The sequence below is a fragment of the Crinia signifera genome, chromosome 9, assembly GCF_055691185.1.
Source record: "Crinia signifera chromosome 9, ASM5569118v1, whole genome shotgun sequence".
Lineage (NCBI taxonomy): Eukaryota > Metazoa > Chordata > Amphibia > Anura > Myobatrachidae > Crinia > Crinia signifera.
In genome coordinates, this window is record NC_139225.1 from 21928881 (window position 1) to 21956262 (window position 27382).

Sequence of the window (27382 nt, forward strand, 5' to 3'; positions counted from 1 at the left end):
ATCGATAGCCCCGCAGACCCCCGTTGCCCACACTTACTCAGCGTCTCCCCGCGACCATAGGGTCTGCGGAGCTATTGCCCAGTAGCATTAATATCACCTGCGTCAGGCTTTTCTTATATTGCCAGGTGCCGGAATCAAGCGAAAAATATTATTTCCACGGTATATTCATGGGAATAGACATTTTTTGTTTAAATAGGCCCCTTTATGTGTTAATACTGCATGTGCTGGGATAATTCATGTTCCCTCAGTCTCATTGCTGACTGTGTTCCCATATTGCCCACCGGGATAGAGAACTTGCCCTTTCCGGCCTGCACAAGGGTGAGTGAGCGTTCCCGGCTGTCTGTAGCGGACAGGACGTCTCTGTAATGTGCTGATTAGTGGCAGCACTCCACGGGCGATGTGAGACCCATGTCACATTCTGCCTCCCTGCTAAATATTTGAAGATGTCCAATCTCTGTAATGGGAATTCTATTTTTAGCTTCGTGAAATGTGAGTAATTGATTTTGCCAAAAAGTAATCCCCTATCTGTTCCCACAGTGCTCAGCTCCGACATCAAAACACATCAAAAACCTGGCTGAGGATTCAGATTAGAGGCAATAATTGGGCGATCTGCGGAATCAGATAAAAGAAAACAGAGGATACGACTGATAAACTGGAGGCCCCTGAAGGAGAAGATACAGAAATGAAAGGACTAAACGGGAGATCAGATTAGAGTAAGTGGCGATAAGTTACCGGTTAACTCTGTCAGTGCCGGAGACGTGGAGCCACTTACGGGAGCATTGCGGAGGGATGGCTGTATATAGAACACGCATTGAGCTTGCCATGTGCTAGCTTTCTTCTGTGTATTGTACTCATCCATGCGGGAGGCGGAGCTCAGTCGGTGAAGCGGGGGCGTGGCATCAAAAAGCGTGGCAGCATCGGTGGCGTGGGTGAGTGATCACGTCATTCGGGGTGCCCCCAAACACTATTCAATGCCAGATTACCAGCTTTGTCAAGTGGGCAAGTCTCATGCATGCCCATTTATTAAGCTTGGTGGGGTGGACGGAGATGCCAACCAATCAGCTCCTAACTGCCAGGTTACAGGGAATTGAGGGGTAGATTTATTAAGCTCGGTGAAGTCTGATCTTTATCACTGGCCAATCAGCTCCTACCTGTTGTTTTTCAAACCAATCCTGTAACTTCATTGTTAGGAGCTGATTGGTCGGTGATAAAGTACCAGCCATATTATCACTTCACCGAGCTTAATAAATCTGCCCGTGAGTGGCTGCTGAATAATCACTTTTTACTTTATCACTTCACCTGAATTAATACATCTGCCCCATATTAAATTAAGTAAATTGTGTTTATATGTCACCTAAGCAGTGTTGGACTGGAACATGAAGGGCCCATTAGGGAAATGTAGTGGTCGGGGCCCATGTTTATGGGTGTGGCCAATCTCCAAAAGGGGTGTGGCCAACTGTCAGGCTGGAACCTGATCCCTAGAGAAGGAGGTGGATTCCCAGGCAGTGGGGCCCACCCTGGGTTCCCCTGTACCATGTGGGCCACACTAACCCTGCCTTTAGACTCCGTTGCGTGGTGAGGGACAGGATTCTTGTGTTTGTCCCAATATTTTATTATTGGAAGCCACAAGCGCTGGTTTTGCCTATTAAATCATTCATAAATTATTTTAATTGTTCAACCAGCTGCAGCACAAAGTGTCTGATGTGCGCACTGTCGGTGCATAATTGGACATGGAAGGTGCAGAATGGCCATTGCTGCCGGAGATAGTGCAGCTCAGTTACTGGCAAAGACACGCCTCCCCCACTGACAGCCACTCCCCAGTTACTTTCCTTGTGCCTCTGTATATGAATTGTGGCAGCGGGTGGGTTGTAACAGACACAGACGTATCCTCATGCAACCAGTCCCAATAGGCCGTGTCATACATCGGGACAGGTGATAGCTAACAAGCATGGAATAAATTAGGCCTTCATTTTATTCCTCGGCTGTCACCTGCAAGACACACACCCCCCCCTCTCCCCCCACAATGAGCCTGATACATTTCTACTTGGTCCCCAGAGTATTCGCTCCGGGGACCGATGGTTGGCTCTGCGCATATGCGTATTTGCATATGTGCAGGGCCGCTGTACAAACGCCTTTGGGGACTATCACAGTCACCGAGGCGTTCCTATGGGGAGGGGAGTGTGCAGGGAGCAGCATCAGGAGTATGCCCAGCATTTTATGGGCGTGCAGCAGTGAAGTGTTCCACTGTTTGCAGATTATAGGGGAGGCAACGGCACCTATATCGGTACTTGTTTCCTAGAACGGCGCCCACGATTTTGATCTTAGGCATCGCAAGGAAAAAAATCGCGTCGGTCGCAACGCATGGGGCCAAAAAAACGCATGCGATGCGACCGACGCGATTACCGCGATTTCACATAGGGAACAATGTTAAATGGCCCACAGACCCCAAATAGCCACCCTGAAGTGTGACATGGCCCCCCCCAATTGTTAACACCACCCCACGATCAACGTCAACCCAAAGCGTGGCGAGCTCAGCGGTACGCGTCCTCCGACCTTTTCATACCCCCACTATCCACGTCGGCGTGGAGTTGAGAATAGAAAGTGTGGCGAACGGACGCGGAACACGCTCCCGAAGCGCAGCTAGCCCCGCGACAGGACACGGATTACTTAACATGTATTCCGCGTCCCCTCGCCACGCTTCGGGCTCGGTGGCTCGCCACACTTTCTATTCTCAAGGATACAGCATAGGTCCTGAAACACTAGATGGCAGCAGAGGACACCTTATCTGTACTTGTGATGGCATCAGCCCTGGTCACAGAGATTAATCCACTACCAACCAATATTGTGCTACACAGGTCTAAACGGTGACAGTGACATCACAATGGATAACTTTGTCATGAAACATTGTATGACAATGACACCAAACTTATGTCGACCTTTTTTTTTTGTGTTGACCACTTACATGTTGACATTTTTTCACTGACGACATGTGCATGTCTACCATTTGTTGTCTACCCATTGGCGGTCTATCTAGACACTGTAGATTTTTTAATCCGGAACCCGGTAGACAAGCTATGCAGTACAGAATTCATATCCTGCAGGAGCGCCTGGTTTTTCTATGTGTATTTTTTCAAAAGAACTATATTAAATAGGTAATACATGTAAAGTAATCCGCGTCCCATTGCGGGGCTCGGTGGCTCGCTGTGCTCGCCACGCTATATAAAATCAACTCCACGCCCACGTGGATAGTGGGGGTATGAAAACGTTGGAGGATGCGTAAAACATCATTGTATGTCATACAATGCTATTTATTGTATACAGGCGGGGAGACAGCTGCCCCAACTCCGCCCCAGGACGCTGCGGCTGAGGACACAGTCCAACGCTGCTGGGAATGACGCTGAGGAGGAGGAGAGAGCTCTCAGCCAATCAGCGGCCGCCCAGTCTTTTGAATAGGATTTCTTCCTATTCTCCTGCCGCGCCCCCGGTCTCTGCTCTGCGTCTGCGGTCCCCGCCTGCCGCTACATCTCCTGCCGCTCCCCCAGACCGGTCCCTGCTCCCAGCCTGCCGATGCCGCTGCCGATCCCCCGGACGCTGCTCTCCGATCCCCGTCTACCTCTACAACTGACCTTGCCCGCTACCTCTCCAGCAGCACCCACCGGACCCTCCTCTGCTGACGCTTCCCTGGGTTTTTTGCATGTGATAAATCGCATCAGATTTATCACATGTACTAATGGCACATCAAGTGCCAAAGTACATGTGATAAATGCTGGGGGAGCTCAGGGGTAGTCGGGCCGACTTGTCCTTAGGACAAGTCGCCCTAGTGTATGGGGGCCCTTAGAGTCTTGCTTGACTGGTGTGGGGAGTCTCCCAGAACACTGGTGTGGGTTGTAATGTCTGATCCTGGCTTGTCCTGATGCGTACTTGAATATATGCTCTGAGCTGCTCAGCAAATTCACCTGCCTGTATCACCAGTCTGTTACCTGATATTTCTCTCTCGTGAAGATTACTTGGACTGGGCAAGATCTTAGTACAGTGTGAAGATTTATACATATTGAAAAAACTGTGTGGTATTTCAGTATGATGACATCTAGAGCAGGGGTGGGCAACAGGCGGGCCGTGGGCTGCTGTATGTGTGTCCGATGGCGGCTGTGTGCGCACGGCGTAGTCCTGTATAGCCGACGCTCAGCCTGTGCGTAGTAGATGCCAGGTGCGGCCTGGCGCATGCGCGAAAGGCCGCAGGACTACACTGCACACACACAGCTGCCATCGGACACACATATGCCAAGCCGCCCACTCCCCTCATGCCACTACAGCTGTAGCACCTCCGCCGAGGATGGGTTGCCGTGACTGCATGGGGCAGCAATTGGCGCCATTTTTCAAGGCTGGCACACAGGTGTTTGGAATGTCTAAAGAGTGACAGGTGTGTGGCATTACTAATGGGGGCAGGTGTGTGACATTACTAATGGGGGCAGGTGTGTGGCATTACTAATGGGGGCAGGTGTGTGACATTACTAATGTAAGGGGCAAGTATAAGGGGCCTACTATTGTGTTACATGATGTGTAAAAGGGGTATATGGTGTGCTACAATACATTCAAAGACACACCCCCTTTTGAGTGACCACACCCCCTATTTCTGGAGTGCCCTCAAATATCTGCTGGAAGTATTAAGTGCAGGGTTGCACTTCGGGTAAATCGGGTCCCCCTCCCGGCCCCCCGGAAAGAGGGACAACCCTCCAGCAAAGCCGTCCGGCTCCCGCGCCCCTCCCCCCCCCCGTGTGTGTGTGTGGGGGGGTTCCGCAGGTCAAATGCCGTGAATTGCGCCATTTTAGCCCCACCCACCGCAGTGCAATGTCTTAAAAATGGCATTGCATGTCGGGGCGTGGCTAAAAACAGCACAATCGTTCTGGTCACGCCGACATTCAAATAGCCACCCGTGTGGCTCCGCCCCCCCCCACCCCCTGAGCTGGCAGCCCTCTCCCGGAAAGGGCAGCCAGAATGTAGGCAAGTATGATTAAGTGGCCGCCAGCTGAAATAATTGTCCACCCCTGGCCACTTATAGGAAACTAATTGAAAACAAGATAGATAAACAAGTAGCAGTGTCGTTTCTTCCACAAATACAGTAGATCTAAAGGCTCCCAAACACTGTCGTGACTTCTCCTCCGGACGGCAGGATCACATGCGGCGTATTGGATGCGGTCCTTTTGCATGCGATATATATTTTGCATGCAATCCTAGCCAAGCAGGCCTGGCTCAGAAGCAATCCTGGGGATTACTTCTCAAACAGGGGCGACTTGGAGGGTCCCGTGCGATGTGACAGTGCCGCGCATTGCATCAGACCCGCTGTCAGTCACCTGCAGTTTGGGTTCTTTGCAGCAATCAATCACAGGAAAAGAACCCAAATTGCAGATAAATTGCCGAGAGTATGGGGGCCTTTACTGCTTTGGGGCGCATCTGAATTTGGTAAGTCATTATATGATTTGCCTCTCAGATGTCGCAGTATATGTTTCCAGGTGTCCCCATCACACTGCTTTTTAAAAATTGGGAAAGTAGAGTAACATACAAACCACACAGGGGGTGAGATTTAATAGGATGAGATTTTCAGAAAGTGAGAGATTTGGTGAGAAATCTCCAGGGTTTTTTTTAAAGCGGCAATCATTTATACTGCAAAATCAAACTGGTTTAGCAGTGTAAATGATTGCCGCTTTAAAAAAACTGGAGATTTCTCACCAATTCTCTCACTTTCTGAATCTCTCATCCTATTAAATCTCACCCAGGGTGTCTGGTCTCTGAGAACATTCACCCATTGCTGTCTGCTGTAGATCTGACACAGAACATTGTATACATGTGTTTGGGCAGCAAATGTCATATTTTTTTCTGGGAGCCAAATGGCCTAGAAATGGCCCTAATATTTGCACAACTTTTGGTGTGATTTCTGAATTATTTATATGGAATAATAGATGTTTTGCAAATTAAGCTGAAAGTTGTCAGTGCATTCTATCACAACAGCGCATATAGATGGTTCTAACTTAACAAGTCAACAACAAAATGAATACTGCGTTGGTCCATGGTGGCTGTGCCACTACCAATTCTTAAATAACTGGTAACCCCATCGCCAAGGGGCCACGCCCGATAGCCATGCAGTAACAGCCACGGGTGGGGAGGGGGGGGGGGGGGGGGGAGGGGGGGGGGGTAGGGGGTGGGTTTCTTTGTCTCAGGATCCCAAGCCTGTTTTGTGGGTCTCTTTGTCTCAGGTTCCCAAGCCTGTATGTGGGTCTCTTTGTCTTCGGTTCCCAAGCCTGTATGTGGGTCTCTTTGTCTCAGGTTCCCAAGCCTGTATGTGGGTCTCTTTGTCTTCGGTTCCCAAGCCTGTATGTGGGTTTCTTTGTCTCAGGATCCCAAGCCTGTTTTGTGGGTCTCTTTGTCTCAGGTTCCCAAGCCTGTATGTGGGTCTCTTTGTCTTCGGTTCCCAAGCCTGTATGTGGGTCTCTTTGTCTTCGGTTCCCAAGCCTGTATGTGGGTCTCTTTGTCTTCGGTTCCCAAGCCTGTATGTGGGTCTCTTTGTCTTCGGTTCCCAAGCCTGTATTTGGGTCTCTTTTTGGTTCCCAAGCCTGTATTTGGGTCTCTTTTTGGTTCCTAAGCCAGAGCTGTTGCTTTAATTCATGCAGAAGAATTTTCTCTTCATGCAGAAGAATTTTCTCTTCCTCTTGATATGTCTTGTATGTGGTAATTTGATTGCATTTGCATCTTTTTCTGCCTTCTTAAGCGACTCCTCTTCATCCATAAACCAAACACGTTTTTTGGGTTTCTCTGGTGTTTCCTCTCTGACTGTATCAATGCCGTCTGTTTCTGTTATGCTCCCGCTGTCCTCTTCATCCATGCTCCCGCTGTTGTTACATCCAGTATCAATATCAGGTTCTGACTTTATAGCTGATTTTTTTCTTTTGAAGATGTAATACAAGAAGGCGATGTTAACTGCAAGAGATGCAACAGCGACACAGGTAATGGCAATCATCAATCCTGTGTATACAGAAATGTCGGCACCTTCTGTTGTCGGGGCATGGTCTGTAGAGAATCCTACGTATGGGACTTCAGACGTCACAGTAGTTGTTTCTTTGCCAGTTGTAATAAATAATCCTAGAACTAAAAATGTCCAGAAACACGAACACTTCATTTTTGTGTCTTTCTCCTCTGAAAACTACCTTTTCAAATGGCTGAAACTGTAGCTGTGCGTGACATCACATGGAACTCAGCATCATTGTGATGCGTCCTGTGATGTCATAATGACAGGAAATGGCTGGGGCCTTCTAAGGGGAAATCTGTGAAGGTATATTCTATTATGCGATATTATGTGTTTTAAACAAGAACTGTTAAAATAATGTAATCACATAAATGGGCAATTAACGCACAGAGTCTTTTTGAGGTATCAAAGTCTAACCGGGGTCTTATTTATATAGCATACCTCCCAACATGACCCATGCCAGGAGGGACACAATGCTCTGTTCCTGGACTTTCCTCTTAATTTATGGATTGCCTTCACCTGTGTGGGACTGGTTAATTGAAAAGTAAGGTGTTTTACCACAGGTGATGGTAATCATACATTAAGTGGAAAGTTCAGAACAGAGCATTGTGTCCCTCCTGGAGAGGGTCATGTTGGGAGGTATGCTGATGTAGTGGTATATGTAGTGTGTGCTGATATGAGGCTATATGCACTTATTCAGTGTGTGCTGATGTTGTGGTATATATGCAATGTGTGCTGATGTGGTGGTTTATATGCAATGTGTGCTGATATGGGGGTATATGCAGTTATTCAGTCTGTGCTGACGTGTTGGTATATATGCAATGTGTGCTGATATGGGGGTATATGCAGTTATTCAGTCTGTGCTGATGTGTTGGTATATATGCAATGTGTGCTGATATGGGGATATATGCAGTTATTCAGTGTGTGCTGATGTGGTGGTATCATACCTCCCAACTTTTGATTTGCCGAAATAGGGACACGTCCGAAAAAGGGGCGGGGCGTATGCAAATGAGGGCGCGGCTTATGCTAATTAGCCGCAACCTCATTTTCATACGAGAATAGACGCTGTGCGCATGCGCACAGCGTCTATTCTACTAGTTTGGGGGGTCTCCCAACTGTCACCCCCCCGCAGCGGGACAATGCCTGCCGCGGGTGGGACAGCGGGACAGTACCCGAAAATCGGGACTGTCCCTCTAAAATCGTGACAGTTGGGAGGTATGTGGTATATATGCAATGTGTGCTGATATGGGGGTATATGCAGTTATTCAGTCTGTGCTGATGTGTTGGTATATATGCAATGTGTGCTGATATGAGGCTATATGCACTTATTCAGTGTGTGCTGATGTTGTGGTATATATGCAATGTGTGCTGATGTGGTGGTATATATGCAATGTGTGCTGATATGGGGGTATATGCAGTTATTCAGTCTGTGCTGACGTGTTGGTATATATGCAATGTGTGCTGATATGGGGGTATATGCAGTTATTCAGTCTGTGCTGATGTGTTGGTATATATGCAATGTGTGCTGATATGGGGATATATGCAGTTATTTAGTGTGTGCTGATGTGGTGGTATATATTCAATGTGTGCTGATATGGGGGTATATGCAGTTATTCAGTGTGTGCTATTGTGGTGGTATATATGCAATGTGTGCTGATATGGGGGTATATGCAGTTATTCAGTGTGTGCTTCTATGGGGGTATATATGCAATGCAGAGGCGGAACAAGAGAGTTATGGGCCCAGGTGCAAAAATATAGTCTGGGCCCCCCAAACACACATAGAAAAATGCATAGTGTTTTTTTTTTGTTTGTTTCCTTCAAATTTAAAGCCCAATATACATTATGCCGTACACTGTAATGCTAATTACACATTCACACACCGTAATGCCCATAACTCATTATGCTACATGTAATTCCCCACAGTACTTATAAGGTTAATACCCCAATTATTGCCCCTTACACAATGCCCCCAGTAGTGTCCATTACATATAATGCCCCCAGTAGTGCCCCTTACAATAATGCTCACTATGTTTTGCAGCCCGGCATGAGGCATCTATCCTGGCAGCGTAATGGTTGGGTCTGGTTGGGAGAGAGCAGGTGAGATGCACACAGAGGAGATAGACAGGGAGAGAACAGGAGAGAGGCACACAGAGGAGATAGACAGGGAGAGAACAGGAGAGAGGCATGCAGGGGGAGAGATAAGGAAGTCCCTAGCTGTCTATTCCGTGCAGTATCCCTGGGGTTGGTGTCCACTTCTGTCGGTCTGACTCCTGGCTTGGAGTAGTAAGTCCAGGGCTGACAGTTCCCTTCAATTGCTACCTGTGCACAGGTCCCAGCTCCATATTTATATGGGGGCTGTTAATGTCGATTAAATATGACCAAAGAAACAATAAGTGAAAAGCGCAGGTTACGTATTATGTCCGTAACCTGCGTACCCTTTTAAACCTAACTACGTGCGAACAAAACGTAGCGCAGCGTAGTGTACCTTTATTGTGTATTATACACCAAAGAACCAATACCTTAATAAGAGATCCCTTCGCAGTAATTTGTCTCTAATTTGCGAATATACCTTTGAGGATAGTGTCCGTAATATACCTTTATCGCTAAATGCGAATAACAGACACAACCACAGTATAGAAGTAAGGAGATAGAAACTCCGTAAAAAAAGATGTATTTAAGTCCCTAATGGACAAAAGGGGGTTACAGGAATAGAAAATACAGGTATAACGGGTAATACAATAGACTAACAATGAATACAATAATCAGGCTCTACTAGGGGAAGAAAACAGATACAGGATACAATCAGCCAACAATACAATAAAAATAAGTACCGTGAATGCAACCGTTTACCATCTCATCAAATATGCGCAGCGCAGTCCGGTCGGAGCTCGCTATCGTTCAGGGTTGAACTATAGCCCGGTCGAAGGTCAGGGAAAGGAAGATGTGCCGAAGTGACCAAGGCCGCCCTGGGTCACCTATCTTATAGGGTCAGAAGGGGGAGGTCAAAGGCCATTCCTATTGGTCGGAGGTCGTATGTCAGGTCCTCTGTGATTGGGGGTAAAATGATGCACCTGGTTTGAATAGGTGCAGGGGAGTGAACTTTGGAGTCCTTTGTTACGTCAGTATCGTCGTCAGGGGTTGTAAATAGCTGTAAGAACCGGTTACATCTGGATTCCTTTGTTATACCTTTTTCAACAGAAACTGTCCTGGGAATATGGATTATGTCCATAACTATCGGGCCGTGTGTATTGCGAAATATTCGCAATGACCGGAATACTGCGCATAAGAAACGGAACGTAACGGTACTAAACATGATACAGACGGATGTAAGCAATGCTAACTAAGCTATGTGTGGCGTTCTAAACCTTTAACTATATTTTATTTAGTGTCAGTATGTTCTTATGAATTTATGTGTAATAGTATGGCTACTCTTCTGGTCCACTTTGTCACACAGACTCGGGTATGGAAACTTTATTTGCGCAACTCTGCGAACCAAAATGGCGGCCATACTATCGTAAAATGGCGTGTATGCAACTCGACTTTAACAGTCCACCCTTTAACAGTAAATATAAAACTGTTACAATACAAACATTTTACATAACAATACAGAAATTCATAATCCTAACAGAGAAATTGGGATCCGTGAATTAAACATATAAGGGGAGTAAACCATCTGCTCTTTGGCCGATCCAGGATCATGGATAAACGATGGGCCGCATTTATCAAACAATCTACTCAGGGTGACGAAGCATACTGTACAATTTTTGGGATAAAAATAAAAACAGGGGATGTTACAACATATACACTTTCACAAATATGGTTTCTTTAAAGGGAGGTGGTTTCGATTCTCGGGTCATATACCAAACCCTGGTCTTCCTCTGCATCTCTCGTTCTTACACTCATGATTTCGGTACGTTTTGTCTTTCCCCGGGTCACCACCTTTAAACATTTGAACAGTAACACAAAGACTATGATGGCACCACCGATACAGAGAAGGAGTTTTCCTATGTTAGCTATGATTCCTTGCGCCCATTCTCCTAAACCGGAGAACCAGTGCATTGGATTCAACCAGGAGGTCCATTCGCTAACTTTGTTACCTATTTCTGCCAGGCTGATATTGTGTTCCCTTCTTTTTTTTCCATATTCAATTTTTATTGAGAAACACAAATGTCCCCAGGGGGACCATCTCCATTGATTTTATGAGAACGGGGAGGAGGGACGTGGGAACAAAACAAAAAAAAAAAAAAAAGAAAGAAGGGAGGGAGGCCGGGGGAGGGGAGGATGTCGCTTACATTTGCCATATGATTACAGTTGACAATCACAGTTGTTTACAATGCTAATATAGTAAAAGGAAAAGACAAGAATCAATACATCAGTAACATACCAAAAGCAATACATGAATGGGAGCATCAGCCTAAGTCTGTAACATCTAGTAGCTCTGATGTTAAATTAGATCTGCCATAATCGTCGCAGAAGAGGGACCAGTTAAACCATTTAATATGGATAGAGTTAGGGGAGCTCGAGTATTTGGCCCCCGTGGTCTCGAATGTAAAGTGCTTGTGGACCTTTTTAAGGATAGCGTCCATGGTGGGGGTTATGTCGGATTTCCAAAGTTTCGCTATCGCCGCCTTTGTGGCCACGAAGATATGGCCCGCTACGTATCTATCTGCTGCAGTCAAAATGCAAGGAAATACGTGTAGAAGAGCCACTGCGGGGTCAGGTACTACATCTTGTTTAACAATGATACTCAGGGTCTGAAATACCGTCACCCAGAGTGGCTGGATTGCGGGGCAGCTCCAAAACACATGGTATATATTACCCACCTGCCCGCACTTCCTCCAACATAGGTTCGAGACTGAGGGCCAAATCTTGTGGAGCCTCTCCGGGGTGAAGTAGGCTCTGTGTATGAGCTTAAAGAACATCTCCGCGTGATGTAGACACCTGGAGAGCTTGAAGCAAGTTTTAAAGATACTGTCCCAGTCCTCCTCATCGAGGGGTCTGGCCAGGTCAGTTTCCCAGCTGGTTTGGAAGGATGCTTTATGTCTAGTTTGGGTAGAAAGGAGATAGGAGTACCATTTTGAGATCCCTCCTTTGTGGGAGGGGGATTTGAGTATTAATTCAATGTCAGGGGGGAGCTTTGTTGCTAGTCTGGGGGACTGAGAGTGAGTCTGGAGCCAACTTCTCAGCTGGACATAGATGAAGAAATCCTGTCTCGGAATGTTGAAGGTGTCCTGTAAATCCCTGAAGCTTCTTAAATGTCCGTCTTTAAACATTCCCTCAATAGTTGTTAACCCCCTCTCTATCCATCTATTAAGGTAAGGGACCGGGATCATTGCACCGAGGGATTTAAGGGAGAGGGACGGGGCTGGGAGTGGCAGATTATCTAGCCTGCTTAAATGTCTGTGCCATACCTCCAGAGACACTTGGATAGATTTGCAATTAGTCCCGTGCTTGCGTGCGATCCCTTTGGGGAGCCATAGCATATCTGACAACTGGGCCGGAGTGGTATATGAGCTTTCTATTTGCACCCAGGGTTTTTGATTGGAATCAGAGAGCCAATCTCTTAGTTGATTCAGGACACACGCCTCTGCATAGAGATCCAGGTCTGGGTAAGCCACTCCCCCGCTCCCCTTGGGCAAGATCAACCATTTTTTAGCTATTTTGGGTTTGGATCCTCTCCAAATATATTTAGATAGAATTTGATTGAATTTTTGTAGGGTGGCTTTGGGGGGAGTCTAGGAATTGCTCGGAAGAGATACATTAATTTTGGTAGAAGGACCATCTTGGCGGCCGCTATCCTGCCCAGCCAGGAGACATCTTGTAACATCCACTCATTGGTTAGGTCTGAGAAGGCTTTAAGTAGTGGTTTATAATTAGCGTCAACTAGGTGGGTCCCTGACGCAAGCTGTATGCCAAGATATTTTATAGATGAAGTCTGCCAAGCGTACTTTGGGTTTCCTTCAATTTGATGACCGTTTCGGGGGTAATATATATGGGCAGGGCTTCCGTTTTACTGGTATTAAGCTTATAGTAGGAGACTTTTGAGTACTCAGATAGGGCTTTATGTAGGGCCGGAAGGGAGTTGATCGGGTCTAGAATGCACAGAAGAACATCATCAGCAAATAGATTAATTTTATGAGATATATTGCCTATTGTTGGGCCTATGATGAGATTGTCCCTTCTGATGCGCTCTGCTAGGGGTTCTATAGCCAGCGCATAAATCAGGGGGGAGAGGGGGCACCCTTGGCGTGTGCCATTGGAAATCTTAAAACTGGAAGAGGTGCACCCGTTCGTGAAGACTCTAGCAGAGGGGTGAGAGTACAAGGCCAGAATGGAGTCTAGGATCCATCCGTTAAATCCAAATTTCTCTAGGGTCATTCGCATAAAGCCCCAGTGGAGCCTATCAAAGGCCTTCTCCGCGTCCAAGGAGAGGACTAAGAGAGGGGTCTTTTCTGCAGCACAAAATTCGATAATATCAATAACTCTTCTGGTATTATCAGGGGCCTGTCTATTTAGGACGAATCCTACCTGGTCGTTCTTTATCAAAGAGGGGAGCAAGGGGCCTATCCGATTAGCTACCAACTTGGCGTATAACTTTAAATCGGTATTAAGTAGGGCTATGGGCCTGTAGTTTTGTGTTGAGGAAGGCGATTTGCCGGGCTTGGCTATCGTCACTATGCGGGACTCTAGCATTTCGGGGGGGAACTGTTTAGCTTTTGAGGCTTCATCAAAAACTCTAATCAGGACAGGGGCTAATTGATCCCTAAATGTCTTGTAGAAGTTTGAGGGGAATCCATCGGGGCCTGGGGCCTTATCGGCTGGGAGAGCGTCAATTGCACTCTGTACTTCCGTCAAGGTCCAGGGGGCATTTAGGGACGTGCAAACCTCGGGGGTCAAGGAAGGCAAGAGGATGTCGTCTAGGAATCCCCTTATACCTTCAAGGGTCGGCTGAGGGGTCTCGGAATCGTCACCTAGGTTGTACAATTTAGAATAGTATGATGAAAAGACATCCGCTATTTCTTTCGGGTCGAACACCTTTGCGCCTTTATCAGAGTGAATCATGCGGATCTTCTCCTTCGCCCGTCTACCCCTCAGCCTCCTCGCTAGCATTTTCCCAGCCCTGTTACCTAAGAGATAATATTTCTGGTTGAGCCTAGCGATATTGCGGTGGACTATATCAAGGTAGAGGTTATTAACTCTATCTCTTGCCTCCTTTAGGGATTTCAAAGTAGCGCTATCAGAAGGGTCCGCTTTGTGAGCTGCCTCTAGTGTCGCTAGGTTCGCCTCTGCGCTTGTTTGCGTCTCTCTACTCTCCCTTTTGATTTTGGATGCTATTTTTATTGCCGACCCCGCACAACTGCTTTTAGGGCGCACCAATGAGTGAATGTAGATGTGTCCTCCGGGGAGTTGAGGGACAAATACTGGGAAAGGGACTTATGTATCTCCTGCCGAGACTCCAAGATGGTTTAACTATGGGCCCCCAATCTCCAAGGGCCTGGGCAGGTGACTCTCTCGTTGATGGCCCACCTCAAGAAAAGTGGGGAGTGATCCGACCAAGACCTGGGGAGAATCTTTACCTCACTGAAGGAGCCAATGGACCATTTGTCTGAAAGTGCTAGGTCAATTCTGGAGTACGATCTGTGCGGGTGAGAATAAAACGTGTAGTCCGTAGTTGTCGGATTTTTAATCCTCCACAGATCGTACACGTCGTATTCCGCCAGTACGGCCTGTAGACCTCTAGATTGGGGGGGGGGGGGGGGGGGGGCGAGACCTGACAAAGGGATGAGGGTTGGAGTTATCTGAGGAGGGATCTGGCGTGAGATTGAAATCCCCCAAGATTATTAAGGCCCCCTTTGCTAGCTGATGGACTTTGTCTAGCAGTTTCCTACAGAAAGAGATCTGCTTGCTATTTGGAGCGTAGGACGAAACTATTGTGACTTCCCTGTTGTCTAATAGTCCGGTCAGGATAAGGAACCTGCCCTCTGGGTCTGCATATTGAGAAGTGAGAGAGAAGTCACAATTCTGGGAGAAAAGAATCGCTACCCCCGCTTTCTTGGTGGGGCCGTTGGCCGTATAGCAGGCCAGGAAGAATCTATCATGAAAGAGAGGCGGGGCTGAGGACATGAAATGCGTTTCCTGAACTGCAACTATATGGGCCTTGTGTTTTCGGAAAAAGTTCAGGGCTATTTTCCTTTTGTTGGGGGAGTTGAGGCCATTGGCGTTTATAGATAGTAAGTTAACCATAATTGTCTAAAGAGAGATGTGCTTGGCATGATGATTGATGTAGAGTATGTGGGTTGAAAGGGCACACAGTATTGCGACAAGGTGGTGGGTTAAAAAAGGGGAGGGGAAAAAACCAAAGAGGGGAAGGGGAGTACGAACCCCCTGCCAGGGGGGGAATAGGGTGCCAAACCATGGCACACCTTGGTTACGCAAGGGGGGTGGTGGCCTAATGGGCGGAGAGACCACAGAAACAGATCTACAACTATCGAGGCTAGGTTGACTGAACCTAGAGCAATCAACAAAACAAACACCCGACATATAAAATGGTAAACTAACGAACAATCAAATTTGACAATATACAACGTGTAGATAAACTCACTAGTGGCGCAAGGTCCCAGACCCGAACCCAGGAGGGGCACTCCCTGGGAGGTGCGCAGGGTGGCCGAGCATCCTGTAGGGGTTGGGCCCAAGAAGACCCACCTTGTTGCATAAGTATAGCCCCAAAGGACACCCGGTCACCGAAAGAAAGGAGAAAGAAAAGAAGCAGAGAGGAGAGAAAACTAGAATTAAAGTCCAACAAGGAACCATGAGTACCTCAGTCCATTGGGGCTCTCTGCAGAGGTATACCCGAGGGAGCCATCAATGGGAAAGAGTCCAGTTCTAGCAGTAGTCACCATAGATCTTTAATACCCATAATGTAGAGTACCTTGTATCACCTCCAGAGGGCACCGCGGCGTAGGGCCCGCGCGCCTGTAGAGTGAGGGTAGATCATTGACCCCCGTCCTGGGCAGACCAGACCCGCTGGAGCCCACCCTCGGCACGGGGAGATGAAGTGGTGTTGCTTTGCTGAATGGTGGAGAGGAAGCGCATCCCTTCTTCCACTGTGGAGAGGACCACCGTTGAGCCGCCTCTGTTGAGTAGAAGTTTTGTAGGGAAGCCCCATCTATAGGGGATGCCTTCCTTGCGAAGGGCCGTTGTCACGGGGTAGAAGGAGCGTCTTTTGGCTAGTGTATCTTGGGAGAGATCTCCAAATAATTGCAGAGGCCCCAGTGTGTTAGCTGAATCCTCGGAGGGTCTTGCAGCTTTTAGGATTGCTTCTTTTACATGATAAAAGTGGACCCTCATAAGCACGTCGCGGGGGGCCTCAGCTGGGGCTCCTTTACCTTTAGGGAGCCTGTGGATCCGATCAAGTAGTAAGTCCGCTCTAGAGCAATTTGGGAGGAGCTTTTGGAAGACCTCGGTGATGTAATCGTTCAGGCTGCTATTTGACACCGAATCTGGGATACCGCGGACTCTGATATTATTACGGCGGGATCTGTCCTCCATATCGGCAATCTTGTCGCGGAGGGCGGAGACTTCCGCCTGTAGAGCTTCATGAGAAGAGATCAGTTCATTATGGGAAGTGGCGAATTCCCCCATTTTGGTTTCGATGTGGTCAGTACGGCCGCCTAGGTCGTCTATAGATCTCTGGCATGCCTGTAGGGTGGATCTGAAATCTTCAGAGACCTCTTTTTTAAATTGAGTGAGGAGGATTTTCATAGATCCTACCGTAAGGGCCTGACCATTATCCAGAGCCGCTACATCTGGTGAGTGATGTTCAAGTGGGGGGAGTGCCTGGGGGGGTTGGGGCGAGACTGCAGGGGATAGAGTGGGGGGGGGGGGGTCCCCGGCGTCCTTATGCTTCTTAGCACTCACCGGGGGGAGTTTGAAAAAGTCAACTTGTGACACTGACTTAGGCACCTTATTCTTTTTGTTAGGCATATTAGGGGTAAAGCGGGAACTCTTGGTGATAAATTTACAAGATTGGGCTCCAACAAGCTTTGTGACGTAGAAGGCAGGAACACAGGTGATGGTTCACATATCTCGTACAGTTAACTCTGAGTCAGGGCCTCTCCGCCAACGCAAAGGTCATTAGACCGGCATGTTGTGACAGGGTACCGCAGTGCACCCCCTAGGACCAGAGGTAACGCTTCCAGGGGATAGCGGAGCAGAGTTCACGGGCCAAAAGGCCCAGGCCCTGGCCTTCACGAGAGGTGTCAGATGCAGGATACTGACGCTGGTGGGGGGGGAGTTCCCAGAAGCGGCCGGGTAGTGTTGGCAAAGGGGGATATGAGGGTGGCCCCGACTTGCTATATTGTATAGCCACCGAAGTGAGACTACCCAGAAGGGGCTTGCACCCCAGAATGCGTCTGGCAGACGGTTTGATACTTCTGTGCAGTTGTCACAGACTCGTGTACCGGCTGGTGTACAGCCTGCTCTCTATATCCTTGAGAGGGAGAGGGGGGGTATATTGTGTGTGGGCAGTCTGTGGGTCACCCTTTCATCTGGGGTGGTCAGGGTTGTAGAAGTTGACCCCCCCGCCAGCCGTTTTACTCACAGGCCGTGGCGGCAGCAGGAGCAGCAGCCCCCCGGGAGCAGCAGCCTCCCGGGACCGCCTGAGCCAAGATGGCCGCCGCCCCAACCAGCGCTGCTGAGCGCCCGCTTTTCCCGGCTCCCCTCCCGTCCACCAAGTCTCACCGGTGCTTCAACTGAGGTGGGGGAGGTAGGGGCACCCCTCCGCCGTCTCCCCCGCAGATTTCCGTCCCTCCTTCCGCCTCCGGCTGTCACGTTCGGCCGCGACGAGGTCCTGGAGCTCCGACACGGGCACGGGAAGGCACTCGAGGCCGCGGCTTCAAGGCAGGTGCAGGCCGCAATCCGCAGGACGGGATTTCTCCCCTCCCCGACTCCGCGGCGCCCACACTACCGAGCCGGGCAGTAGTCAAGAGTCTGCTGGGCTCAGTCAAGCGGTCTGGAGCCGGTAATTTGCCGCTTTATATAGCTTTTTGTAGCTTTTTGGGGCCAACTTCGGGAGCGCTCACAGAGACGCGTCTCGCTCCCTGTAACGCCAGGCCACGCCCCCCTGTGTTCCCTTCTAAATTCCCATTTAAGCTGAAGAATCTCATCCATCCGATGATCGATGATTTCTTCTGGGTCTTCAGTATTGTTGGTGATATATGTACAACATTTCACCCCAAACTGTGTAGAGAGGGTGACACAATATCCTCCTTTCATAGCTGTCAGATAGTTCAACACCATCCGATGTTGGACTAGCTCTCTTTTATATGCTTGTAACTCCTTCCCAGTGTATCTAAAGGTGTCATCATAAATCTCAGTGATGTTATCTACCAAGCTGGCTAATGCTTGGATATACTTAAAATTTATGACTCCTCTGGCGGTATGGGTGATATCTAATGCAATGAGGAGTTGGATACCGAATGACTCGTGTATCATTTCAGAAGCTAGGGGTTCTTTCTTGATTGTTAAATCCCTTTTATGGATTTGATCATAATGGGTATGAGTGTAAGGAGGAGGTATACCTCTGTGTATGCTTACCATCTTCTCATGTGTGAGGGTCATCACTTCAGGTAACACTCTACCTAAATAACAAATTCCAACGTAGTTCATGGAGAGCCATTTGTACGCCCTTCTACCACAAATATAATAAACATCGTCAGGGAGAAAATAAGGGACAGAGTATTTCATGATCTTGTCACACATTATCCATAAGAACATCCCCGTCCCCTGCTCCCTGACTCGTTCCTCACAGGTTTCTGGCTGTAGGGTCATATTACAGTAGCCGGCTGATACTCTGCCGGCCATCATTTTATTTCTCTTCACCGTGTAGACATATTTATAGTGTCTCCCACTGGTTCGGATCTTTTACAATAATTCCTTATCAATAGGCTCTCCATCTGGACGCTGGGAGTAAGTTATTGTCTGGTTGTGCCATGTCACTTCCCAAGTACCAATCGTTCTGGAACTCGAGAAGTTCATACATACCAGGGATTTGTCCACTTGGTATGGGTGTAATCTAAGACTAGGGGACCTGGTATACAGGTATCTCTTATCCAGTGGCCTCCCTTTATTTAATACGCTTATCTCCGAAATATTAAGCGGGTATGGGACTAGGCCTACACTACTCCTTTTATGTAGCACTTGTGAACACACCCAGCATTCTGTTTGGTTTAAGACCTTACCCACTAGTGAGTGGTAATCACTCAATGGATGTCGGCCTGTAGTTGCCTTACTTGTCGACTGACATCGCTGGATGCATTCTTCTTCCATTTTCGGTTGACAATATCTACAGACACAGTACTCACCAGACAATAACTCATCACATAGCCCTTGAACTACGTTTTCCTCATACCTTTTACCTTCTCCTGCTATGGGCAAAGTATCAAGCTGGTTTAGGGATTCTACCTCACCCATATCTGGGTCCATTATTACACTGTCAGAACTCCGCTCCGATCGCTCTAGAATGTGGCAGCCACCGAGTATCCTTGAATGAGGAAGAGGAAACAGGAAGAAAACAAAGAAATAGATGTACAACTGTGAACCTGTTGCTTGGAGTCCTTCCATCATCTCTACCAGGGGACCTTTATTTGCTCTGCTCTTTGACCTTTGCTCGCTCAGGTTGCTTGACCTTGGCTGCCTTTCAGTTTTCCCGGAACAATGCTTCTAGCGATACTTCTTCTCTTTCGCTCTCTGCACACTGGGACTCTGGGTTACTGGCTTTCTTGCAGTGGGACGAATGTATCCAAGTCTCTCTCTCTGCGACTTTAATTGATGTAGTGCTGGTCAACAAAACTTGGTACGGTCCTTCCCAACGGTCTATCAAACAACCTGAGCGTAAAAAATTTCGGATCATAACAAAGTCTCCTGGTTTAAGATTATGACAATTCTCGATAGGCATATCAGGTGTTAATAAATTCAGCTCCTTTTGTTGTTTCCTTAGCTGTTTAGCTTTAGGATATACTGTACAGTTAGCTCATTGTTACACTTGAGATCATCCTGTGGGTCTATCATGACGTGTGGCTGCCGACCAAACAATATCTCGAAGGGGGACAAGTTGAGCGGAGCCCTGGGAGTGGTCCTAATGCTATACAGCACAATAGGCAGTGCCTCTGGCCATAACAACCCTGTTTCAGCCATGACTTTACCCAATTTGTTCTTAATAGTACCATTCATTCTCTCAACTTTGGCGCTCGCCTGGGGACGATATGGAGTATGAAGTTTACTATTAATCCCCAGGAGTTTACACATGATTTGGAAGACCTCTCCTGTGAAATGAGTGCCTCTGTCACTCTCAATGACCTTTGGGATACCATATCTACAGACAAACTCCTGACATATTTTCTTTGCTGTAAAGGTAGCAGTGTTGGAGGCAGCGGGGAAAGCCTCCACCCAGCTGGAAAACATGTCAACACATACTAATACATATTTCAAATTTCTACAGGGTGGTAACTGTATGAAGTCGATTTGTATTACCTGGAAAGGGCCTTCTGTAGGAGGGATGTGGGATGGCTCTGTTGGGATGGCTTTTCCAACGTTCTTCCTCAAACAGGTGAGGCATGACATTGCCACTCTACCTGCTTGAGAAGCGAACCCTGGTGCACACCAGTAGGCCTTTACCAGCTTGCACATACCTTCCTTCCCAAGATGTATCAGCCCATGGGCCGCCTCGGCTAGACTAGGAAGGTATGCCCTGGGGGCCACTGGTTTCCCGTGTCCATCTCTCCAAAGTCCGGTGGACTCTTGGCCACATCCCTTCGACTTCCATACTGCTCTTTCCTGTGGGGAACACAAATTCTGCATGTCTATCAGTTTGGATGTGGATACCATGTTCAGTGTACAAAGGTTTGTAGGATGGGTCAAAATATTTACAGGGCATGCGGCCCTTTTCGCTGCCTCATCAGCGCGGCTGTTACCAAGCGACACCGGGTCCTTCTCTGATGTGTGAGCTTTGCACTTTATAACAGCCACTCTGTCTGGGAGCTGGATAGCTCCCAGAAGTCTTCTAATGTATGTCACATGCGCCACTGGTGTGCCAGCCGCCGTCATGAAATTTCGGAGGCGCCATAGGGCTCCAAAATCATGCACTACTCCGAAAGCATATCTGGAGTCGGTATATATGTTAACTGATTTTCCTTTGGCCAGTTCACATGCTCTGGTCAGTGCCACCAGTTCTGCTACTTGTGCTGAGTGAGGTGGTCCCAAGGGTTCAGCTTCCACAATACCTTCTCCATCTACTACCGCGTAGCCTGTGCACAGCTCTCCCGTCTCCGTCTGTCTATGACAGCTACCATCAGTGAATAAGGTTATGTCTACCTCACTTAATGGGCAGTCGCTTATGTCAGGACGTGCTGTAAAGGTCTGATTCAGGTAGGTCATGCAATCATGCTTGTCCTCACCCTCACTAAACTCTGCTTTACCATATTCAGCAACATTCCCATCACCCTCCACCCTTTGTGCCTTGGAGGGCACATGAGGAAGGAATGTGGCTGGGTTTAGTGTGTTGCATCTTTTGATGGTAATATTTACTGGGGCCATCAGCGCCAGTTCCCACTTTGTGAACCGTGCTGAGGACACATGACGTGTTTGGGCAGAATTTAGGAGGGCAGAGACAGCATGGGGAGCATGAACAGTTAAATCGTGTCCCAACACCACATCCTCACTCTTGTTTACTAGTTGTGCTATTGCGGCCACACTTCGTAAGCAAGTTGGGAGTGAGCGTGCTACTGTGTCCAGCTGGCCACTGTAGTACGCTACTGGTCGGTTGGCATCACCATGTTTTTGGACAAGTACTCCTGCCGCACACCCAGCTGATTCAGTTCCGTACAGTTCAAAGGGTTTCCCATAATCTGGCATTCCCAGTGCTGGGGCCTTTGTTAGGCTCACCTTTAGTTCCTCGAAAGCCAGCTCAGATTCCTCAGTATGATAGACCCGGTCTGGCTTAGTTGAGGAAACCATCTCTTGTAGTGGTAATGCCAGAATAGAGAACCCTGGGATCCAATTGCGACAGTATCCACACATGCCTAAGAACGTACGGATCTGATGCTGGGTCTGTGGCAGTACCATGTTCTGAATCGCTTGGATTCGGTCGTCGGTGAGGTGTCTCAGCCCTTGGGTAAGGCAGTGGCCCAGATACTTAACCCTGGTCTGGCATAATTGTAGCTTATCCTTTGATACTTTATGTCCTGTCTCTGAGAGATGCATCAGCAGCTGTCTAGTGTCATCTACTGATGACTCCAGTGACTCAGAACACAACAATAAGTCATCGACATATTGTATTAGTATCGAACCACTCATGGGTTGAAAGGATTGTAAACAATCATGCAAGGCCTGGGAGAAGATGCTGGGGCTGTCTATGAATCCCTGGGGGAGTCGTGTCCAGGTATACTGTACTCCTCTGTAGGTAAAGGCGAACAGATACTGGCTGTCAGGGTGTAAAGGGACAGAGAAGAACGCAGAACACAAATCAATGACAGTGAAATGAGTACAATGAGGTGGTATTTGCATCAGGATGACAGCTGGGTTTGGCACTACGGGGAATTGGCTCTCAACTACTTTGTTTACCCCTCTTAAATCCTGCACTAGTCTGTAGCCCCTCCCCCCGCTCTTTTTCACAGGAAAGATGGGGCTATTGGCAGTGCTGGAAGTTCTAACTAGAATTTCCTGTTGGAGCAATCGCTGGATCACAGGGTATACTCCTAGCTCAACTTCAGGTTTTAAAGGGTATTGCGGTATTTTTGGGGCTATCCTGCCTTCTTTTAAACGGATCTCTACTGGAGCTACATTTGCCATCAGCCCAGCATCCTGTCCATCTTTAGTCCAAAGGGAACTCGGTATTTGTGCTGTAATTTCAGCTACCCTAGATGGATTTGACTCTATAACAGTGGAATACAACATTAGCCTCTGAGGACTGTCCAGCATATCTTGCACTTCTTGTGTAAGATTTCTAGGAGTGTCCAGAAATACCCCATCGGGGGTGCAATAGATGACACATCCCATTTTACATAGTAAATCTCTACCCAGGAGGTTAGTCGGGGCCGCTGCAGCCAACAGAAAAGAGTGTTTGGTATGCAGAGGCCCGATCGTAACATCTGCTGGTTTCGTCAGTGGGTAATGCTGTATTTTTCCTGTTACCCCAATTGCCGCTACTGATTGGTCAGTGAAACCCAAGTGAAGAGGAGTGTTGAGAACAGATCTGGCCGCCCCTGTATCCACCAAAAAGGTTTGCCTTACTCCAGCTATATCAACCTTCACCTGAGGTTCCTCTCTAAGGTGTTGTGTCAATCTAACTGGCTGTAGGATACAGGTATGACCTGTTTCCTATTGTCTTACCTGGGTTGCCCTTAATACAGTGTCAGCCATCAGATGGGGAGGAGGCATGTTGCATGACCTGTCTGTCTCCTCCCATTGTCTAGGGGTTGGGTATCTCCGTGTCTCACCCTGGTGAGATTCCCAGTCTCGCTTATGTGTTTTGTGACTCCTGGGGTTTCCTGACCTACATTGTGCTGCAATGTGTCCTTCCTTATTGCAGTTGTAGCAAATAATGGGCTTTCTACCTGTGTCCCTGGTGTTTCGTTGATATGCAGCTTTATTCGGGGCATTTGTAAGAGCTTGGATGCTAACTATCATCAGTTTATCAGTTTGCAGTTCTCTGTGCTTCTTGATGTTACGGTCGTGGTCCACAGCGGATTCCCGTAGGGCATCCACTGTCATTCCACGCCAATTTGGGAAAGAAGTTTGGACTCTGGCTCTCAGGTTGTCTTTAAGCCCTTCCACCAGCACAGAGACAATCATCTCCCTCAGGTGGGGGTCATCCTTAGGCTCGGAGACACCAGTGTATTTTGATACCGCCAGCAAGGCCTTAGCGAAATAATCAGCAGCAGATTCACCATCCTTTTGTTTGATGGTGAAAATCTTGCTATATTCCACTGCCGCAGGAAAATATACTCCCAATTGTAAGTTGATTAGGCGTATATTTTCCTGGTTGATCTCATCATTTATCTCCCTGTCCACTTTCAATCCACTATCCTGAATGAATTTCGGGATGTCTATGTGGGTAGGGAGACAGGCCCTCAACATGATTCTCCAATCCTTGTTGGTGGGCTCATCAGAGTTTCCCAGATCCCTTACAAATTTCCGGCTCAGAGCCAGATCTTTCCTAGGATCAGGGAAATCTGTAATGATGGACCGCAGCTCTAACTGTGTCCATGGGTTTAGCATGGTCATCTTCCTGGTAGGTATCACACCCTCTCTGTCTGCCTTACCATAGGGAACCTCCAGTGTGCGTACAGGGTATGTTTGTACCACATCCGCATTACTGGGACCTGCTTGGGAGTCATCTGTGTCTGTGCTGTGCAGTGCTTTCTTACCTGGGTCCAAGACTATGCTGTTGGCATCAGCCGTCTCCTCTTCCTGTGCTGGAGCCCCAGCAGCAGGTTTAGCCGGTTCAGCTTTTCCCTCAATCATGTTAATTGCATGGGAGACGGCCAGTGCCAACAGCTGCTCGTTTTCCTCTCGGGTTTCCTTATAAGGGGATAAGACAGGGTACAAGTTAGCAACGGATAAATTATTACTCATGTCTTGCTTATTAGTCATTAACCCCTTCGGCACATATGGGGGTGGGGGAGCTGATTCTATTGCGGCAGCGGTTGCATTTTTATTGTGGCTGATTGTATCTGGTATTGCCAGACCTCTGATTCCCCATTGTTCCTGTCCTTCCTTCTGCCACAATTTAAGAATTTCTATGTGCTTCACTCTCTTCTTACGACTGGAGAGTAGACATATTTCATCTTTTACTGCCGATAAGATTTCTGGATCAAAGCTACCAACACTGGGAAATTCTAACTTGCTGCCTTGTGTCATTTTTCTCCATTTCTTTTGGTAAACAACTGCTCGTTCACCGTGCTTACAGCACATTATGAAAGCCGCCGATCCTTTTGGTCGACTCGCTTCCTCCCTAACTGACACGTTATCACAGCGTGACCCGTTATTACCCATAATTACAGGAATAAACGTTCACAGCTAGTAGATACCGGTGGGTTGTTACTTGTCTGAGAGCTCCCCAAAACACTCACTTCTCAGCGTCCTAGAACAGTCCCACAATCAAGCGGGTGCGAAGGCTACGAGGTATGATACTCAATCGCCAAGCTCTCAACTAGCAGCGAACTTCTAGTTGACCTACAAGGCGCGGGCAATTTCTCCAGGACACAGCAAAACTTGTTTTTCCTGTACCCCCAGAAACCGGATTTTCTAAAGTAGCTGATCGGATCACTGGGTTCCGATTTAGCTTCTTGTACCCTCCTAGTGGATCAAAATAGGTAGTTCCACGGAAGGGGCAGTTCCTATGGGCACGTCGTCACGTGCACCCTGGTCCTACACTGGACTGTCCTACACTGGACTACACTGCGCTTGAGTCGTGCCGTCACACACCCGTTCGCCTCAGTTTTGTTTCACACTGGGCGCTAGTTACACCTTGGTCTTATGCTTATACTTGAAATATTTCTGTACAGAAAATCTTCCCAGGCTGGTAGCTTCTCACTAGATACTTATGCAGGTATAAATCCCTTTTAAATGGCTATAGGAATCTATTAAAATAATGCTTGAGTTGCTTGTTTTTGGAAAATGAACAAAAAGAAAAAAACGTATTTTCTCTTATTAATCACCGCCTTATCCACAGTATATTACTATACTGTTTTAAATAAAGCTAGTGGTTTAATACTGTTCACCTTTGAGTTCCTATGTGTGCTGCATGTGCAGTGCCAATGAACAGCCACGTGTGTACGTGTGTTGTTCACAGGCCGCCGATGAATCGGCCACCCACGTGTTCTATAGTGTATTTGCAAGGTTGCGCTCGAGTTTCGCTATACGCAGTAATTGCACCTAAATGTGGAATAAATCCCTTAACTTCGTCCGAAAGTTACGTATCAAGATGCGAAATAAATCCCGCACTTAATCCGTAAATCACGTACAAAGATGCGAAAATTTCCCGATATGTGCACGTGCGCGCGCACCTTGCGTAATACACAATAGACACTTTACGTTACTGTAAGAGGCCCAGAACTTATCGCCACGTGGCGGAGTCCCTGGCCCTGCAGTAACTAACACTAAAAGTTATAGTTTTGCACAGAGGGGATCCTCTATGTACTATAATAAAACACAGGCTCCACGTGTGCGAACCTTATCGCATGTGGCACATATACTGTAATGAACAAGCAACTCAAGACGCTATACCCCGTTAAACTACTTGTGGCAGGCAGAAGTACAGTTTACTAAACACTTAATATATGCTTTAAAACACGTGGCTTTATGTTTCACTTATTGTACTTCGGGTTCAACGCTAGCACTTCTTGAACCCCGCACCGCCGCGGACCTGGCCTATCCAGCAATGGATAATAAATACTTCCACCCTTTTGCTGGTATAGGTCAAGCCGCGCGCCTGGTACTGAGCTCCAGAATGTGAAACGGCCGGACGATGCCCCCAATTGTTAATGTCGATTAAATATGACCAAAGAAACAATAAGTGAAAAGCGCAGGTTACGTATTATGTCCGTAACCTGCGTACCCTTTTAAACCTAACTACGTGCGAACAAAACGTAGCGCAGCGTAGTGTACCTTTATTGTGTATTATACACCAAAGAACCAATACCTTAATAAGAGATCCCTTCACAGTAATTTGTCTCTAATCTGCGAATATACCTTTGAGGACAGTGTCCGTAATATACCTTTATCGCTAAATGCGAATAACAGACACAACCACAGTATAGAAGTAAGGAGATAGAAACTCCGTAAAAAAAGATGTATTTAAGTCCCTAATGGACAAAAGGGGGTTACAGGAATAGAAAATACAGGTATAACAGGTAATACAATAGACTAACAATGAATACAATAATCAGGCTCTACTAGGAGAAGAAAACAGATACAGGATACAATCAGCCAACAATACAATAAAAATAAGTACCGTGAATGCAACCGTTTACCGTCTCATCAAATATGCGCAGCGCAGTCCGGTCGGAGCTCGCTATCGTTCAGGGTTGAACTATAGCCCGGTCGAAGGTCAGGGAAAGGAAGATGTGCCGAAGTGACCAAGGCCGCCCTGGGTCACCTATCTTATAGGGTCAGAAGGGGGAGGTCAAAGGCCATTCCTATTGGTCGGAGGTCGTATGTCAGGTCCTCTGTGATTGGGGGTAAAATGATGCACCTGGTTTGAATAGGTGCAGGGGAGTGAACTTTGGAGTCCTTTGTTACGTCAGTATCGTCGTCAGGGGTTGTAAATAGCTGTAAGAACCGGTTACATCTGGATTCCTTTGTTAT

General features: G+C 47.6%; 1 long non-coding RNA gene across 8 annotated transcripts in view; it reads left to right on the forward strand.

Moving 5' to 3' along the window:
- LOC146035212 (uncharacterized) overlaps window positions 1–27382 on the forward strand; it is a 286716-nt gene that overhangs the window by 175119 nt on the left and 84215 nt on the right. For 7 of the 8 annotated variants that reach the window (XR_014460597.1, XR_014460593.1, XR_014460598.1 and 4 more), the window contains 2 exons: window positions 538–713; window positions 6948–6998. This is a non-coding gene — a long non-coding RNA (uncharacterized LOC146035212). The remainder of the gene's footprint in view (window positions 1–537; window positions 714–6947; window positions 6999–27382) is intronic. The other variant, XR_014460595.1, reaches the window with a different exon arrangement.